We start from the raw sequence: 19,935 nt of genomic DNA, 5'->3' as shown, positions 1-19,935 counted from the left end.
AGAAATTCTTCTGAGTTGTGAATGTGAAATAATTACTGTCCATTTGAACGCCGCAAAGCGGTGCTTCCACTTATGAACTTCTCGCGGGCAAGCGAGCGCGTTGAGACGCTTGGTCAACGTCTCCTAGGTATCACAAGGCCGGCGCGAATTGATACATGACATCGCGCTACCTTGCCCGACTGCCATATAATCTCATTGGGACGCACTCCAATGAGCCGCAGTGATTTTGACGTCACAGCTTTCGTCACACCGGGCTTGGCGATGGAAAGTCCGGTCGAAGCAGCATGATGTCATAAAGCCGAGGGCACACGCCTGCTTTCTACGAGGTGCATGTTTAACCCGGAGGGTGAGATACTCGGCTCCCGATCACATGGTAGTAGGTTCAAAACTCACTACCGCCACTGTTCTTCCTATCAAATTTATTCTTTTTTATATATTAATTTCTTTATAGCGATTACCGAGTCAAAGTTAGAACGCAGGCGAGAGCATGCACAGACAAGGGAGGCGCGGATAGCACAGGTCTGCGACAGCGAGAGCAATGACAACGCAGCGATGCCATCTTCCGTTCTGCCCGTCGCATCCGATGCGAATTTACATGCCGCTTGCCTGCTACAGATGACACCTTTTTCGCTGAATGAGCAATTCGTTACTACCGCACCAATATGGAGTCTAGCCTGGTGCCGGTATACATGCAGTTACCAAGAATTTTCTAACGGCCTTATCTTTCCTTTAGTCTTTACACTCGATTTTTTTTTTATTCGATCAAATTATCGTTGCTCCGCAATACTTATCGATTTGTAACCTTCTTTGTTCAGTTCTTTATTAGCTTATTTTCATTTAGGATGGTCCCTCACCATCGTGCAGCTGTGCAAATAAGACCCGTAAGATATGCTAGATCCATCAAATTTATACAAAAATGTACAGCTCAAAGTGATGCATTATATACGGTGAAACTAAGGTTTAGAAAGGGACAACAAGTAATTGTACCACAGGCACAACGGGTGATTGCAATCGGCATTCGCAATGTCACAAATGCCCGACAATAAGAAACCGCAGGTTAATTTATGGCAAAATAAGAAGTAGTGCAGTAAACATTTATTGTTTGCGTTTGGATGAAATCTCAGTGTACATTACCTACAAAGAGCGCACTTTATTTAACAGGTCCGCAGACAATTCTCTTGCACGTCCCGAAGGGAGTAGGCCTACGCTGCTTTTAGCAGCTGCTCCGAAAGTGGCTCTCGATTCAATATTATGCTCGATTTGCGTCGTGACGACGCGACTAAAATTTACATGGACACTGTTTCTGCTAGAGCCTTTATGAGACTTTAAGGACATCAGACGCTTTCCTTGAAGGATCTGCTGCTCTATTCCGTCATGTCAATTAAGCTGACATTTTGTCATGTAGCCTTCAACATTAAATCACGCAAATTTCACCGTATTCTACATTTTTCAACATTCAATAATTATTATCCTTGCAGTAAAGAAGTAGGCAGCCGGTTTCTCTGGTTTCGCACATCAAAAACGATTACTGATTTTTTCTGTACACTGTTAGTTAAGGAATACATGTTCAAGAATAGAGCAACAAGAGCACACAGCTCTCAGAGCTCGAAACATCAGTCGTAGCAGCATTTTCTCTCTTTATTAGGTGTATAAATAAGTATGTTTTTTGAAATATCATTGCGCAGTACGAATGAAAATGAAAATTTCAAAACCCCTGCTAGGGCTATGCTTTGAAGCCAACACAGACGTAGCTATTCTTCGTGCTTCGAGAAATGGTGAAATTTCATTAATTTGCTTCAATTATTTTCGCATAAAAATCGCACGATGCAGCTCCTATGAAAGCATCTTACGTCACAGGCAGCTCGATTCCTCAGGTGCGCGTGTCGAAAACTCCAAGCGTACTGTTCAGGCAAGACTACACGTGTGCGAAACCCGCTACAGCCTTTGAAGCTCTGAGTGACTGAAATACACGAGTAATGTGACGCTAGAAAACGGACGCAGATACAGAAAAGAACAAGTGTGACTGTTGTAAATTTTATGACAATTCATGCTTGGAATATCTTTCTACCTTGATCATACTAACTCGATAGATATGCGTGCATCACCGAACGTCAGTTTCCTGATGTAGAATCGTCGAAAAAGATTTCATAAACTTCTTTTCAATTGTGTTTTCGCTCATTGGTCTTTGGCTGACTTCGTTAAGGCTGGATGTCACAATAAACTTCGGATAATACCGAATGCAATTTTTAAAACTGCGCCAAATTGGTCGAAGAAGCATGTCATAGGCTCCGATACTTCATCGTATTTACATTTTAACCAAGCGTTTAATGTAATTATGGCTGAAGTTTATTTCTCAAAGCGCGGACTGCAGTTTTCGTGTGATTTCTTTGTACTACAACAATTCTGGGCCATGTCTGAGAAGCGTTCCGAACTGAAAGATACAAAAACCGTTATACGTTTCAAATATGCGTTCTTCTGCCTTCTCAAGCTATGAAATCAGCCTTCAATAAAATAGGACAGACAGCGAATGATAAATCGATTTCTACAGAACTTCATTTGTACAAGTGAACAAAAATTCTGTAATCGGTTACGGTGTTCACCTCGCTGAAAGAAAACACATAGTATGTTCGTGCATACTATCAGACCTCTTTAAGCAGTTCCACTTCGCCTTTAATGAAACAGTTCAGGTGCCCAAATAACAATATATTAATGTAGTAGAAGAAAAACGCCATCAAAAGACCAACTCATAACACTATTTTGAATCATCTGGAAGACGTGAACGTGACAAGAAACTTACGCTCGCTTGTAACGCCGGATGACAAAAGCAAGCAATCAGGTTCAACTTGCAGAACCGTGTAAGTCTGAGGAAAGTGCCTTGGTGGATCATTCGTAGGCGTAACTGGAAAGAAAACGCCTGTTAGGTATTTCCTGTTTTTATTAGGTGTTTGGCACGGTTATAAAACCAGATACTTTGGCAAAAGGAAAAAAAAAACTGGTCTGACTGTTTCAAGTCCGGAAGGTACTGGTAGAATCTTACGATAGGTTTCTTTGCAGAAACATTGCAGAGAAAGAAGAAAGGTCACTGTCAAGATGAAGCCCACGAGCGGCTGAAGTACCACGCCCCCTCCCTTCCCTGGTGACATGTGCGCGAATAAGTACGGCCCGCTTCCTAGCTTGGCGCAGGCGAGGTTGAGCCGTCACCATCGGGTCACCGTCACACGCGTTCGCTCGCACAGAAAGCGTACGGCGCGCAAGGGCGATGTTATCACGAGACGAACCCGCTACGTGCGCACTGCAACGAAAACGTGTAGCAACAGCCAGAGCAGCTCAACCCAGCGCGCCTCCGCCTACCTTTCTCCTCCACGATGCTTCGCCTCCTTCCCTCAATGTTACCTACACATTCCTCGAGGTGGCGTTAGTCTGCACCTCGCTCAGCGCGCTTCTGCGCACTTTCCCCGACGCGCGATTCTCTTCACGTCCAGGCGCTTTCGCCGTTCGCTTGCTTCGCAGCTTCAGACCGACACCACTGATTTCACCAGCTGGCCAGTAGCGCTTGCGCGTAAGATAGCGTAGTAACAGCAATATAACGTATAACAGATTATACAGTAAAAATATACCAGACATATCTCTAAAACATTACATTTGCTTTGCCAACTTTTTTCTGTCATAATGTTCTCTTGGAACAGCTAGAACTGTAAGATGTTTTATAACATTGCATGCGCCTACTGTCTAATATATCTCTTACGCGTATTTGATACACGTTATAACGCCGAGGACCCAAGTGTTCTGAACGTGCTGCTGACTCCTCTTTGCAACGGCTCACGACTCCTAACGGGCTCGGGCAGAGGACACGGCGGCGATGTGACCATGAACAAAGACGTTTAATTACATCGTTACGTAGCGGCCAGCTCTACAAGCTTGCTGACGGAGAGTGACACCCACTCTAGCTTGCTGAAGTTTGCTGAAGGCTGAAGTCCGTTTGCGGGGTAATTTTTTGTAGTTCGGAAAGTACACGCCCAGGAGAAGGAGCAAGCGAACGCTTTCCTCGCTTGCGGCCGCTGCTCGTTACACGTGAGACAGTTCTTACCCCTCCTGGCCGCGTATGTACAATTAGGTTCAGTGGGGCGTGGCGCTTGCGGAGACGCAACACGTTTGTGTGCATGCGCGAGTAAGAGTGGGTGCGAGAGAAGAAATGTGGGGACTTTTGCTCCTTGAATATATGACTTTGCCTAGGCACTTCGGAGGAGTTCTTTGGCGCGTGTTGCATCTGTTTGTCCCTAGGCATGCCGGCAGAAGTCGCGGGGCGCGTTAGGTGTCAATTTAGCGTCGCAAGTTGGCGGCTAGACGTAATTACACTTATTCAATCGTGTTTTCCACTAATTGAAAAAAACATGTCATTATTTCGCATTTTTGGCGGAGCCTCTAGGAACAAAACGGCGATGGGGACACCAAAAGTAGAAACCGGACTGGTCCGTGGGTTGGGGCTCGCCGAGGCCTGCGCGTGCCGGGGGGTGTTTGCATAAAAATATCTAAAGACAAACCAAAGCATCGAAAGTAGCGAGACTCACCACTCCTTGATGTTCTACCAGAGGAAAAGGACAGAGGAATCGACTGCACACATAAATTGTACCGGAACAATCGGTGAGAGTGATGACGGCAAACGGGAGTAGAATAATCCGGTGTCGCATACAATCCTTAGACGGTGTAAGACGGGGCACTTGAGTTGGAGAGAATCGCAAGGCGGGGAAGAAAGGGGAGGTGACGACGCCAGCAGTGCAGACTTGTGGAGTCTGGCCATGGAGGTCGACATTGGTATTACACTCAGCGGGGACAAAGCAAGTTGCGCACGATGGTACTCGACTACAGCATGTGTGACGCCACAGCAAGGACCGACCTTTATTGAGCCTGAGAGGTGCGGCGAAGGTCCCTTGGCACAGTCTACTATGATGATGCGCCAACCCGCACGATGAAGAAGAAGGGCACACACATGATGATGATACTATACAGATGATGAAGAAGTGCGCAATAGACGCCCACTCTAATTTACCCCCTGCGAGAGCGGCCATCCTGGCCGCAGCTTAAAGGTACAGGGAGCGCCGCGTGAAGGGCTTAATACGAGAAACGTGGACCACTTCGGTAGAGCGGCAACGGCGGTCAGTTGAGGGAACAAGAGGGGTCACACGATAATTAACGGGAGAAGTCAATTCCAGGACCGTGTATGGGCCAATAAAGCGGGACTGAAACTTCTCACACAACCCAGAAGTGTGAACTGGTGTCCACAGCAGCACTTCGTCGCCGGGCTGGTAGAAAACCACGTGATGAGATGCGTCATAACGTTCCTTGCGATCCTGTTGTCTGGCTTCGGTGTTGAAGCAGGCACGCCGGCGACAATGGTCAAGGCGGGAAACATATTCTTCGTAGGAAGATGGAGATGGACTAACAGGGGCAGAAAAGAAAGAAACGTCGAGAAAGGAACTGTGCGAACGGCCATAAACAAGGTAGAATGGGGAGTAACCGGTTGTGCGTTGAACGGTGGTGTTATACGCGAAGGTGACGAATGGCGAAATTGCGTCCGAATTTCTTTGACCTGGTTGAATATAGGCGGCTATCATGTCACAGAGCGTACTATGAAACCACTCAGTCAGGCTGTTGTTCTGAGAATGGTAACCTGAAGTAGTTTTGTGAGTGGTGCCAGAGACTCTGGGCACTTCGCCAACCAGTTCTGAAAGAAATTTCTTTCCACGAGCGCTTAGAAGGACACGAGGGGCGTCGTGACGCAAGAATATTGCTTGAAGAATGAAGGTAGCAACTTCGGAAGCAGATGCAGAACTGACACAAGCTGTTCCGGCATAGCGCGTAAGGTGGTCGACGGCTGTAACTACCCATCGACTACCAGCAAGCGGGCAGTGAGAAAGAGCGTCTGCGTCTTGGTGCTTCTGACCAGACTTGTACGTGATCTCAAAGTCATATTTTTGCAGACAAAGAATCCAGTGACCAAGACGTCCTGACAAGTTCTTGAGTGTGGAGAGCGAACATAAGGCGTGATGGTCCGTAACGATGGTGAAATGGCAGCCGTGGAGATAAGGGCGAAACTTCTGGACGGACCAAACGACAGCCGGGCATTCCTGCTCGGTGATGGTATAGTTCTTCTCGGCAGGTGTGAGTGCGCGGCTTGCATATTCAATGACTCTCACGCAAAGAGGTGTCGCGCTGGAGTACAACATCACCAATGCCATGGCCGCTAGCGTCCGTGTGCAAGATGGTGGGTGCAGTCTCATCAAAATGACACAGGACAAGTTCAGATGTGAGGGCGCCCTTCAGCTGGTCAAAGGCAGATTCACATTCCGGTGACCACACGAAGGGAGCACGAGAACCAAGTAGGTTGCGTAAAGGTGCAGCTATAGAGGCGAAGTAGCGTATGAATCTGCAAAAATAGAAAGCGATGCCAAGAAAACTGCGCAGTTCTTTGGTCTTTTCCGGTCGGGGAAAGCAAAGCACCGCCAAAATTTTGTCAAAATCAGGTCGAATACTATCCTCGCTCACAATGTGACCTGATACTTTGATCGTCTTGCTTGCAAAACGGCACTTTTTGGTGTTGAGCTGAAGACCAGCGTTAGCGAGGCATGTGAGAACCTCGTCGAGATGTTGCAGGTGCTGGGCAAATGTCGATGAGAAAATAGCAATATCGGCCAGATAGCACAAGCATGTTTTACACTTCAGGCCGCGCAGAACAGTGTCAATCATGCGCTCAAAAGTTGCGGCAGCATTGCAGAGGCCGAAGGGTATGACGTTGAACTCGTAAAGGCCATCTGGGCTTGCAAACGCTGTCTTTTCTTTGTCGTCTTCGTGCATCGGAATTTGCCAGTAACCCGAATGCAGATCCAGGCTGGCGAAGTACTCGGCACCTTACAGAGAATCGAGGGCATCGTCAATACGAGGCATAGGGTATGCATCCTTGCGCGTAATCTTGTTGAGCGCTCGGTCATCGACACAAAATCGCACGGAGCCATATTTCTTTCGGGCCAAAACGATGGAAGACGACCAAGGGCTAGCAGAGGGGCGGATTATCTCAAGTTGCAGCATGTCGGCGACGTTTTTCTCAATAATTTTGCGCTCGGCTAGAGACACCCGATACGGCCGGTGACGTACGATAAATCTGCCGTCTGTCTGAATGCGATGCGTTGTGACGGAAGTCTGACCCAATGTCGAAGAATGGGCGTCGAATGAAGTTTCATGACTCAACAAACTAAGTAACTGTTGCGTCTTGGACGGTGTCAGGTCGGGATGATTACGGCTGCAAGAGCGCAGGTAGAGGGAGAATGTCCAGCGTAAGAGATTTCAAGGGGGAGTCACCTTGAGAGGAACGACACAGAGAGGCTCGGAATCAACAACGCAAGCCAAAGTGGCGCCTTTTGGAAGGAGAATTATCTCGGGTGTTGTGTTCGTTGCGGCGAGAAGCGCAGACCCATGGTCAAATCAAACTATGCCTGATACAATGGCTATCCCCTTTGCGAACCAACGCGAAGAACGTAACACTAACGCCTCTCCACGGTCGATGACGTCGGACGTGATGGTCAGAATTTGCTGACAGCCTGGAGGTAGCACGGTTACTTCTGCAACGAGGAGACGAAGTGCCCTGTACTTTTCATCGTCAAGCGAGTAATCGGTGTCGGTCATATGTACGAGACGTTGCCCACAACAGATAGCAGCAGAAACAGAGGCAATGAAATCCCATCCTAAAATGAGCTGGTGGGAGCATGACTACAGTACAGCAAACTATATGTGTTGAATAATGCCGTCGATCATTACACGCGCAGTGCAAAACGCGGAAGGGCGGATAGAGTACCCTTGAGCTGCAACCAGCACTGGTCCATCGTAAGGTATTGTAACTTTCGTGAGAACCTGACACAAATCAGCATGCATAGCAGATAAAGTGGCACCAGTGTCCACTAAAGCTTGAACTTGCGCACCCTTAAGGAACAGAGAAATCATATTAAAGGAGTGCGCTGAAGGAATTGTAGTCCGGTCGGTAAATGCAGTTTTTGCTCCGAAAACTGCGTTACTTAGTTTTCCGGGCGACGGTCAGAGGTGAGCGCGGCAGGCCGGAGCGTTGAAGAGGAACGGCGGAAGGGCGAAGGTGAGCGGCGTCTGGTGCTGCGGTAACCATTCCGTGTCTCGGTTGTTGCGGGCAGAGATGTGGAACGGCGCGGAGGGGACGCGTAACGCAGGTTTTGAGAAGTGGCACCACCAGAATATGCATCGCGTTCACACATGTCGTACCCGCGACGTTCATCTTGTTGGCGCTTGCGGCAAAAAACGTGATATGTGGCCGCGATAACCACAGTAATAGCACATAGGACGAGAGGGCCGCCAAGGCGGCTAGTAGGGCCCGCTAGATAGGCTAAGGGATAGTGCGGTCAGTTGAGACGATGAAGGCTGAATGGGTATTGAGGGGACATTGGCCGGAGGATCGACACCAGCCTACGCATGTGTGGGTAGAGTCAGTGTTGAACGGATGCCGGTTGGAGGCGCGGTAGCAACCTGGGCGTGTGTTGGCAGGGGGCGAGGAGCAGGAGGGTCAACATGCGCAGAGCAAGTCGTGGACGCGAGCTCCTCCTTGATGACATCGCGCAACGCTGCACCAGAAGGCTGAGGAGGAAGAAGTGCACGATAAATGCCCACACATGATGCAAGGAAATGACATCCCAGTCCACAATGTGTCAAGCGATGCACGCCGTAGCGTAAACACTAGCGGGACATGTGGCAGAAGGCTTGATGGGAAAAACCAGGAACAGGAATCGTCCCTTTCTTGAGCTCGCAGCAGAAGTCCTTGCTGGTCACAGAAACGGCAGTCGCAGTGTCGACAAGAACGTTTGTCGCCGACGCCTTCTGCAAGCAATACAACCTTGTAAGGAGGAAAAAGATGAGGTATCGTAAACTTCAACAGTGCAGATCTTGTGTCTGGAACTGTAGCTCAGTTTTCCTACTGGACAGAGCTGCAACGGTGAAGCATGGGGTTAAGGAAGCGGCAGCAGGAAGAAAGAGACCGACAGTGAGCAGGCAGCAGGCTGGCAGGGAGACACAAATACGTGTCCGAAAAGTTTATCGGCGAATGTAGATGATATTTGGCGCACCACAGCAAATTAAGTGCGTGACAGAGACAGAAGCGCGCCATATGTGCCGGAATACAACATCCAAACACACAGAATGATCATAGGGAGAACGTCAAGGGTTAGCCGTTGAAGTACGATAAAAAATGACGGAAAACTTGTCGAAAAGACGAAATATCTTTTTTTGCGTGCACATCCTTGTGATGATCATATCAGTCAAGACCATGCAAAAAATTGGTTAGGAAAGTGGATTTTACTAAGATAAATGGATGTTTATACTCTGAGTAACGTGGGCTTCACTGGGCAGAAGGCGCTTATGCTTGCAACTTCACTCTTCAACGGCATATTTTGCTGCTGATTCTATAGAAAATGAGCAAAAATAAAGCGAGACATCTGGAAGAAGCTCAGATCAAGACAGGAGTTTAACTCATCTTGAGGCCTGCACGAAATACAAATCAATGCGCTGGATGAGTTGGTCTCCTAGTTCGCCTTTTTTTCCAAGTTTGCGATGGAAGAGCTGAGGTCGTCTTGCATCGTTAGCGGTTAAGTATAATGTCCGGAAGGCGTCAACGGAAGGCCACGAGTAGAAGCTGGTGTTCTGGCTGGAGGCAGTAGGCATCTGCCGATCACAAGGTCAGGTGAGATATTCATCATAACTCAGGCGTGCAGTCCAAGGCGGCGGTTGAGAAGGAGGTGGGAGCACTTCAGCAACTTCCGCAGGGGTTCACACAACAAAGCGGCAGTCTAGTGCGGAAGGAAGCTTAGTAACACACGCCACGAGATAAGATGTAGAGGCACTTCCCAAATATATTGATGAATCAGCGGCAGCAGGCCGGAAGGATCAGCGCCAATGCTTCCGAGCTCCAAGACCGAGAGGTCCGCGTATGCAAAGTGGTTCGATGGGTTGAAAGACGTTGTTTGCTTAATTAATGAAAATATTTATAAAGTTCTATTACTTTGACAACCCTCGCAGAGTTCTTGGCCACGAGCATATGGAAGGGAACATCATCTATTCCTTTCATAATATGCCTAACCTTGTCACCTTTGGTCATGAACGCATCCGACCTGCTTACGCAGGCCGATGGCGACCTCAGTGTAGCACGGGAACGTTTTACCGCTTTGCTGAGCTTAGCCACGCAAACGGTCTTCAGCTTGAAGCTTGTGCAAAGAGGGACGCCCAAATAGTGAAGTGAAGGCTGCTTAGGCAATTAAGTCGCCCACGTGGTTCCTGAACCACAGAGTGGCCACACCAATTCGATAAAAAAATGGCGTTGGTCGGCATCAAGAGGCAATCGCACTTGTTATACACGCCAATGCGTACATTCTTTTCAAACTAGTTTTCCACATTGTGGTCCTCGGCGCCACTGAAGATCGCAAGGTCGCGCTGAAAGTCCTCACCACGTAATACGGCAGCCTGTGGTGCAGGAGCGGCTTGCGAATGGCCAGCGTCGTCGCTCATTGAGGATGCAAATGGTAACGTACGGCTCTGGAGCTCCAAGAGGGTAAAGACGAGTAACCGGCAACTCCAGCAAAAGCTACGGAGAGTTCATACAAGCAGCATCTGCAGGGGCCTTAGTACAAGATCACAAAAATGGGCTAATCTCAGCCAAACAGGAATTTAGCGTACCACATCTTCCTCTCGCGCACTTCACCGTGCTGGCTGCAATACTCTCTAATAGAATTGATTTATATATTTTACAGTGTAAGCTGTTATGGACTCATTCCAGTAGCCGTTCCGGTTGGCGATAGTGTCAGTGACCAGCACGGCAGCCGCCGCCAGAATACGGTGTTAATAGCAGCTATCGCAGGGAATGAGAAAAAAAAAGATACCGAATGCCCGCCGGGACTTAACCCTGACCCGCTGCGTGGAAGCCATTTAGTGTACCACTGAAACACCCCAATGCCAACTCGCACTCTGAGGAAAATGCTCTATATACACGTCCTACAGAGCGAGCAGACACACGATGTCACATGCGCACCTAGCAACGTCGATGCGTGCACATTTCGTGCCGCAAACGTATATTATTACAGCAAGTTGGACGGTTTGCAATGGGTGCACAGGTAGTATAAAGTTTGTAAACAGGGATGAGGTGCCTCAGAAAGGCTGGCCAACGTTTCGATAGGAGGACCTATCTGCGTCAAAGGTGGCCTCGTCATCCTCGGAATGTTACTTTTAAAGGGTTAGTGCAGTGACCTCAAATGCGTTTGTCGTCGGTGGCGTTTGGTTATAAAGGAAGAGACATCAGAGGTAATGAGCGCTGTCGCCTGACGTGTGTGAGCGTCGTTTACAAGACAAGGGGACAAGAGTGGGAGAGTGGGAAGCCGGGAGAAAGAAAAGAAAGAAAAGGTTAGAAAAAAAACGGGGGGGGGGGGGTGACACCAAGAGGGAAAAAAATAAAAAGGGGGGATAAAGAGCAAGAAAACAAAAAAAAAAAAATGAAGGGGGGCAGGGAAGGGGGTTGGGGAAGCGAGAGGTTAGAGAGCACTCAGAGGTGTCATTGGCGGCATGTTTTTGTGGCATTAGAAGAGCCGAAGATCACAAACGACAGGACCGGCGCTAGATGACGTTAGTGCCATCCAGTGAACATGAGAGGACATGCGCAACAAGAAAGCTAATGAATACAACGCAGACGCGCTCAGTAATTGTGATTAAATGTCGAAGAAGCAAACCTACTTTACAACAACCTCCGGAACAAGGTAGGCGACGTGCTAGAAGGCGAAGTAGGTGATAATGAAAGCACTTTCCACTACGCAAATATTAAACGGGCTTTAGTCAGTCATAGCAGCTGCTGGTGTGATCGCCGTCTTTAGTATCAGTGCTTTCCACTGCCCTAGCAGCAACAGCGTCCATGGCTGAGACGTAGAATTCTGGACTGCCAATCTTTAGGCCGTAAGCTTCAGTAAATTTCTTTTGAGATTCATCCAGCAACAGTCGGCGGTGGACAATGAAACAACCATGGCAGTGAGTTCTTAGCAGATATCGCTGTAAAATTCCTACCTTATAGAATAAACTGATAGATATCGAGAAAAAGAATATACCAATGCTTTCATTTGTCCACTATGTATGTACGGATTTCATTAGTTTTGGAAGGAAGTTTATTTTTTTTGCGGAATATTAGGAAAAACTTCATTTGAAAACGGACGCACATTAAAATTGTCGCAGTCATGTCAGATATCAAGACTCCTTTGAACTAGAATTCATGTTGTCTGGAGATAAGAATAATGAATGGAATAAGCAACCTGTACCTTCTATTATGTTCTTGAGTTGAACTCTTGTCTCAGCATCCTCGGTAACCGCTTCAAATTGTACGACTTCCTCTCTGAAAATACAAAAATCTAGACATGTTCAAAACATCAGTAAATACAGTCCAGAGATGTACAAAATTTTAGAATACCTCACGCATCTCAATTAATTTTGTCGTCATTTGATGCCGTTTGATGCCCTCTCCCTCTAATATGGGGAGACGGCATCGGGGCAACAGTACCAATGCCAAGATTGAAGCATAAGATAGAGGAACACGCTACGTATGCCCTTTGTCGCAATACGTAAGCGAGAATAGGCGGTGGCCGAGGAGAGTGCATTTGAGCAATGACTCGTTAGATATTGTAACACCAATAATTTTGCCTAACAATATGTGACAATGAGATTCGTGCTCACTGCAGGTGGTACGCTTCTGCCTATGATGTGCGGTTGCTCCTGTTTTAGGTGGAATGATTCCACTCAGTACTCCGAAAATCATCACACCGCCTAATCCTCCGCAATGCTCAGCGAAATTTTCTGTCCATTGGTACCTAATATTTTACTGTGAGCGGTAACCGTACTCTAGTAATACATGGCCTGTCCTACTCAATAAAAAAAAAAAAACTGAATACCAGCGTTTCCTTCCCATTCAGCCCACTTTCCTTTTTGCTACTCTATTGTAATTTTACACTGTCACAGTATTACTCGTAAAATTTCTCGTTATTTTCCTAATTGCACTTTTCTGCACTTCCCTAGCCCATAGTCCGAACATCTATTTTTTCGGCATATGTGTATACGGGCACCGTGCTGTGGTTTTTCAATATTTCGTCAAAGGATACCGGTACCTGACACTCATATCTTTATATGGCTGCAATATTTCCTATAAACCATTAATATTGTAAACATATGTTGACATATCCGGCATCATTTGTGATTAGTTAGCCTACATAAGCTCACCAGTGCAGAAAATCTAGATGCCTGCGCGAATTCTTTTGTCCTTTACCGCCTTTCCAACGTTGCCTTATTATTTACTTTTTACGCGAAAGCGTCAAGGTGCCCATTGAGCCATGAAACCTGCGCCTGTAGTCTGTTTAGCTGCGTAGAGGCACCTAAACCCCAATTCGCTGCGACGCTAGTGCGCCTCGACGCAGCAGAGTGGACGAAATGGAACACCTGCTGCCACTCCATTGCGTGAGGAAAGAGGGCATCGCCGCGATGCCACCTCCCCCTCGCTCTCGCTCACGGAAGCCTGTGTTATCCGCGGGTTCATTGAACGCACGAGCTCTCACCTGCGTTCTAGAGGCGCCTCGGTAAGGCCAAATCAAAACGCGCTCGCTTGCCCGCGAACAGTTCATATCTCGAAGGACCGCTCGGCGCACTTTCAATTGGACATTAAACAGTTTTAGTACTGCCTACGTTGCGTACGCAACAGCGTGGCGTACGCATGATCGCTACGTCCGGCAAAGCGCGCATGTGCAGAACGCAACACAAATAGGTACGTGATGTGTACGCAGCCGCCACGTACGCAAGCATCCGATTCTTGCGTTCGTACGTGGGGAGCCTTGCGTGCTGCTCGCGTGGTTCTCGTTGGTTCGGGAGGGCATGAAACAAAAGAGTTTCGCAAAATGGCGGCGTCAAGGGCGACGAGATGAATTCTAGGTCCCTCTAGCGGAAGGCTGTGCTTTTCAATGGCCTACGATTTGGCTTTGCTGCGTTAGGTGAACGCGCAGACGCCATTCCAGCATCCTGCATGGTGGGAATGCAAAGCAAAACATAGGAACTTTGTTTTTGAGATACTGTTCTGCGTGCGCTGTTTGTGCGAAATGCTCGAGCTTCTGTTGGTGCAGTTCGTCGTAAATGACCGTGCCAGCCTCAGAAACGGTCTATTAAGTTTTATTTTTCTTTAAAGGCCGAAATACAGTTCGACGTAGCGTGAACGCGCGCACACGTTACGTCACGTTGGCGAGAACAGCAGCGTCTATAGTTAGACCGATGGTTCGACGCACTGGCGGAAGAGGCCAACGCGCTCCGACGCGCCCGGCGTCCAATAAAGCTCGCCCGCTTACATCCGTAGGCATTTCGCAGTACTAAAAGCCCGACGTGACACGCGCTGCCACGTTCTGCAAAGTGCTTGCATGCTGCGTAAATATCGTTCCTTGGGGTTCCCAGTGATTTCTCCCAGTAGCAGGTTGTATCTTGCAGGTCACAGATGCAGGTCGCAATTTTCGGGCTGCAAATTGTACATTGCTCAGCGCTTTTGATCTGATCATTAGGCACGCACACAGCGTTCATATCCCGCAATAACGTGAAAGATCGACTGCGCAAAAGTGCTGTTTCAGATTTTCATGCCCAAGGGTAGAAGTCGGCTGAATGAAAATTGCGATGCCTAGGTATTTACTATTTAGCTTCGTTATCTACTTTCAATTTCCTTACTGAGAAAATTATTCGAAATAACGAAATTTACAGCCAATCGCAGTAAATTCAGGTTTACTGAAAATACTAAGACTCTGTCTACTTCCTCCATACCCATGATGAATTTAAATTTAATGCATTTGTGTATCAGTTCATATTGATAAACTTCTCAAGATGCCATTGTGGCCCCAACGGAATATGAATGTTTTTCGTACTATATTCATAGTACGAAACAAAGGAGTAGGTGAAAAATTTTTATGAATCAGCATTATGTTACACAACACAAACAGAAAAATTAGGCAAATGCATTTTCTAACAAAAGCTCGTCGTTTGACGCTCTTTTATTCATGAGCTTTTATGACTAGTATCTACTATTTTAACGCGAGAGCGTTAAGGGCCCGGTGTCGCAGAAAATCCGGCGTAGACGTCCAGCGTCGACTGTTTCTGGATCAAAAATTATTTCAAAGATCGCATACATAACTATTTCATCACCTGAGTTGTTCAAACCTTGTCTTTCATTTTTTACAAAATTATTCCTCGGAATGTTGATAATCACAATTCACCAACAAATGTCAGGTAAAAAACACCGGCAGCACATACCTTTTATGTTAGATCTTCTAAGACTGAAATATTGAGTGTGTGAAACAGTAACGGGAGATCAGCTCGCGCAAGAGGCCTCGTTTCTACCGAAAAGCTCGCCTTCGTGCGTATAGCATTCGCCACCAGCGTTTTCCGGTAAACATTGCGGGTACATAGGCTGTAGTTGCCGGGAAGCGTGAAAAGCAGTCAGGGATCTTTGAATGCTATATCGTTCACTCTTAAAGGCGAAGCTTAAGGTTCCTCCAAATATGGTCACGCTGTTCATTCCTCAGTCTTCGGGTTATTTCGTTCTAGGTTAAAGTGCTGTCCACTGTTTCCTGTTCCTTTCAACGTTACAATCTGCGCATGTTGGCTACTTTTTGAATTATTTTAGGAGGATAAATGCTTTGCCAGCAGGAATTTCTTACTCAATATATCAGTGACAATGTTTCCGCTTAAAAATACTGATAAGCGGCCATTCATAGCATTATACATTTTGTGGAAGCGCCCCGACCTTATTATTAATGTCTAGATTTCGCTCACATTATGGTTATCCAGATCTGCTTTGTCTAGGTAAATACGTTGGCAGTTGCAAGATGTGTACTATTAGTTGCGAAATGTTGTGCTCTGGCCAGACCATGCAACGTTTTCTTTTGGTTTTCGGGCCATCAATGTTAACCTGCCATTAGACATTGCCTGTTAAGGCGCACATAATTTTTCCTAATCATGTCCAGCTTTGAGATCGACTTCTTTATTACTTGTAATTCCTGATGTTAAGTCCTTGTAAATCCCTATATTAATTGGTACACAGAACGTTTATGTCTTTAATAGATCTATGGGTTATTTATCTATTATATTTTGTCGGGAGATTGCTCACATATTACCTAAATACTCTGTTCTCTCTAGCCATCGAATTTACTGCTGACATATTGCTTTTAGTTCTTGACGGCTTCTGTTTGTTGCTTACGTGATGTCAAACTCGCTACAACTATTCATGCTTTATCTATCTATCATAGCTATCTCCCCTAGCGTGCAGACAGGAATTAAATGTCAGTTATTTGATGCTCACTGTCTACGCAATACTGTAATAAAATATACATCATAATCTTTGCAGGGAGTCTTTGCCTGACTTACATTTTTATCATCACCTCTTTCCGGCTGAAATAAAGGAAAAAAACAGTGTTATTTTACTTGTTCTATTTGGGCAACAGTCTATGTAGCAGCAGAAAACCATAAAATATTATTTTGAGTCTGGCGGTGCTTGGCGAGGTGAAGGAGCAGGGAGTCCTTGAAAATGTGACTTTTGGATAACATCAGCAGCTGAGCTACGAAGTGGGAATGGTGTTTATTAACATCCATACAGCAGTAAAGAGTATTCGAAATGAACAGTGACCTGGATAGACGAGCTGAAGCCGCCATCTTTCTTATGCGTAGTTTCAAAGCGCCTGCATTCATTGCGACTCGGAGATCGTCGCAGTGTGGCTATTCAAGAATCTGAAATACAATAGTAGCTTCCATAACCGCGATTAATGAATAACGAAATTTTCTTTGCCCCGACGGATCAACCAAGTCAAGCCAGCTAACTTTTACGCCTTTGGATATTTATCCTGATGGTGATCTCAAGGGACGTACTGCATTGAAGCGTTGAAACCAAAAATTCGCCGAGCATATGTTTGCAGCTACGTGCCCTTGAAACATGAGCTAAGTGCCCTAGACCCTTGCCCTTACACTATAGATGTTTCTTTTTTGGCGGTGGGGGAACTTTGGTAGTTGCCTTTCTGAAATGTTATTTACCACTAAAGGAACATCTGACTGTCCTGCATATGATGTCTGTGACTGTGAGGAGAATGCAGCGGTGGCGTAGAGGTAGAACACCCGCCTCGCGTGCGAGAGGTCCGTGGTTCGAATCCCGGTGCCGCGCAATTTTCCACCGGATTAAAAAAAAAAAAAAAAAAAAATCCGCGTGTTGATAAAATTGCATAAACAGGCCTGGAGTGTGGCCTGATGCCGGTGACCAGAACCGGTAACACACTCCCTCACCAGAGCAGGATTGGCCACCCTGGTGCAGTACTTGGCCACAACCTCCTATATGAACACAACAATCAAACCCCGGCCCTCAGTCCCCAGCAGCTGCGAAGCAACTGACCACGGCGGCGGTCAGACCTGCGACGCTGCAGAGGGTGCTAAGAATCCCTGGCTCCGGACAGGCCGCCATTGGAATATGAACCTGGCAACGTTTAACGCAAGAACATTATCTAGTGAGGCGAGTCTAGCAGTGCTATTGGAAGAATTAGAGGGCAGTAAATGGGATATAATAGGGCTCAGTGAAGTTAGGAGGCCAAAAGAAGCATATACAGTGTTAAGGAGCGGGCACGTCCTGTGCTACCGGGGCTTAGCGGAGAGACGAGAACTAGGAGTCGGATTCCTGATTAATAAGAATATAGCTGGTAACATACAGGAATTCTATAGCATTAACGAGAGGGTGGCATGTCTTGTTGTGAAACTTAATAAGAGGTACAAAATGAAGGTTGTACAGGTCTACGCCCCTACATCCAGTCATGATGACCAGGAAGTCGAAAGCTTCTACGAAGACGTGGAATCGGCGATGGGTAGAGTGAAAACAAAATACACTATACTGATGGGCGATTTCAATGCCAAGGTAGGCAAGAAGCATGCTGGAGACAAGGCAGTGGGGGAATATGGCATAGGCACTAGGAATAGCAGGGGGGAGGTATTAGTAGAGTTTGCAGAACAGAATAATATGAGGATAATGAATACCTTCTTCCGCAAGCGGAATAACCGAAAGTGGACATGGAGGAGCCCGAACGGCGAGACTAGAAATGAAATAGATTTCATACTCTGCGCTAACCCTGGCATCATACAAGATGTGGACGTGCTCGGTAAGGTGCGCTGCAGTGACCACAGGATGGTAAGAACTCGAATTAGCCTAGACCTGAGGAGGGAACGGAGGAAACTGGTACATAAGAAGCCGATCAATGAGTTAGCGCTAAGAGGGAAAATAGAGGAATTCCAGATCAAGCTACAGAACAGGTATTCGGCTTTAAGCCACGAAGAGGATCTTAGTGTTGAAGCAATGAACGACAATCTTGTGGGCATCATTAAGGAGTGTGCAATAGAAGTCGGTGGTAACTCCGTTAGACAGGATACCAGTAAGCTATCGCAGGAGACGAAAGATCTGATCAAGAAACGCCAATGTATGAAAGCCTCTAACCCTACAGCTAGAATAGAACTGGCAGAACTTTCGAAGTTAATCAACAAGCGTAAGACAGCTGACATAAGGAAGCATAACATGGATAGAATTGAACAAGCTCTCAGGAACGGAGGAAGCCTAAAAGCAGTGAAGAAGAAACTAGGAATTGGCAAGAATCAGATGTATGCGCTAAGAGACAAAGCCGGCAATATCATTACTAATATGGATGAGATAGTTCAAGTGGCTGAGGAGTTCTATAGAGATTTATACAGTACGAGTGGCACCCACGATGATAATGGAAGAGAGAATAATCTAGAGGAATTCGATATCCCAGAAGTAACGCCGGAAGAAGTAAAGAAAGCCTTGGGAGCTATGCAAAGGGGGAAGGCAGCTGCGGAGGATCAGGTAACAGCAGATTTGCTGAAGGATGGTGGGCAGATTGTTCTAGAAAAACTGGCCAGCCTCTATACGCAATGCCTCAAGACCTCGAGCGTACCGGAATCTTGGAAGAACGCTAACATAATCCTAATCCATAAGAAAGGCGACGCCAAAGACTTGAAAAATTATAGACCGATCAGCTTACTGTCCGTTGCCTACAAAGTATTTACTAAGGTAATTGCAAATAGAATCCGGAACACCTTAGACTTCCGTCAACCAAAGGACCAGGCAGGATTCCGTAAAGGCTACTCAACAATAGATCATATTCACACTATCAATCAGGTGATAGAGAAATGTGCGGAATATAACCAACCATTATATATAGCTTTCATTGATTACGAGAAAGCGTTTGATTCAGTCGAAACCTCAGCAGTCATGGAGGCATTGCGGAATCAGGGTGTAGACGAGCCGTATGTAAAAATACTGAAAGATATCTATAGCGGCTCCACAGCCACTGTACTCCTCCATAAAGAAAGCAACAAAATCCCAATAAAGAAAGGCGTCAGGCAGGGAGATACGATCTCTCCAATGCTATTCACAGCATGTTTACAGGAGGTATTCAGAGACCTGGATTGGGAAGAATTGGGGATAAGAGTAAATGGAGAATACCTTAGTAACTTGCGCTTCGCTGATGATATTGCCTTGCTTAGTAACTCAGGGGACCAACTGCAATGCATGCTCACTGATCTGGAGAGGCAGAGCAGAAGGGTGGGACTAAAAATGAATCTGCAGAAAACTAAAGTAATGTTTAACAGTCTCGGAAGGGAACAGCAGTTTACGATAGGTAGCGAGGCACTGGAAGTGGTAAGAGAATACATCTACTTAGGACAGGTAGTGACTGCTGATCCAGATCATGAGAGTGAAATAATCAGAAGAATAAGAATGGGCTGGGGTGCGTTTGGCAGGCATTCGCAGATCATGAACAGCAGGTTGCCATTATCCCT

At 46.7% G+C, this 19,935-nt stretch overlaps 1 long non-coding RNA gene across 1 annotated transcript; it reads right to left on the bottom strand.

Annotated features, from left to right (window-relative positions):
* Window positions 1-2,803: 2,803 nt before the first annotated feature.
* On the bottom strand, window positions 2,804-16,500 carry LOC129384245 (uncharacterized). Its single transcript, XR_008611987.1, has 3 exons — window positions 16,477-16,500; window positions 12,357-12,430; window positions 2,804-2,899 (listed from the first exon to the last, which is right to left on the bottom strand). It is a non-coding gene; the product is annotated as an uncharacterized lncRNA (long non-coding RNA).
* Window positions 16,501-19,935: the final 3,435 nt, after the last annotated feature.

The sequence above is a fragment of the Dermacentor andersoni genome, chromosome 8 (assembly GCF_023375885.2).
Source record: "Dermacentor andersoni chromosome 8, qqDerAnde1_hic_scaffold, whole genome shotgun sequence".
NCBI classification, from domain to species: domain Eukaryota; kingdom Metazoa; phylum Arthropoda; class Arachnida; order Ixodida; family Ixodidae; genus Dermacentor; species Dermacentor andersoni.
This window is presented reverse-complemented; position numbering and strand designations above follow the sequence as displayed.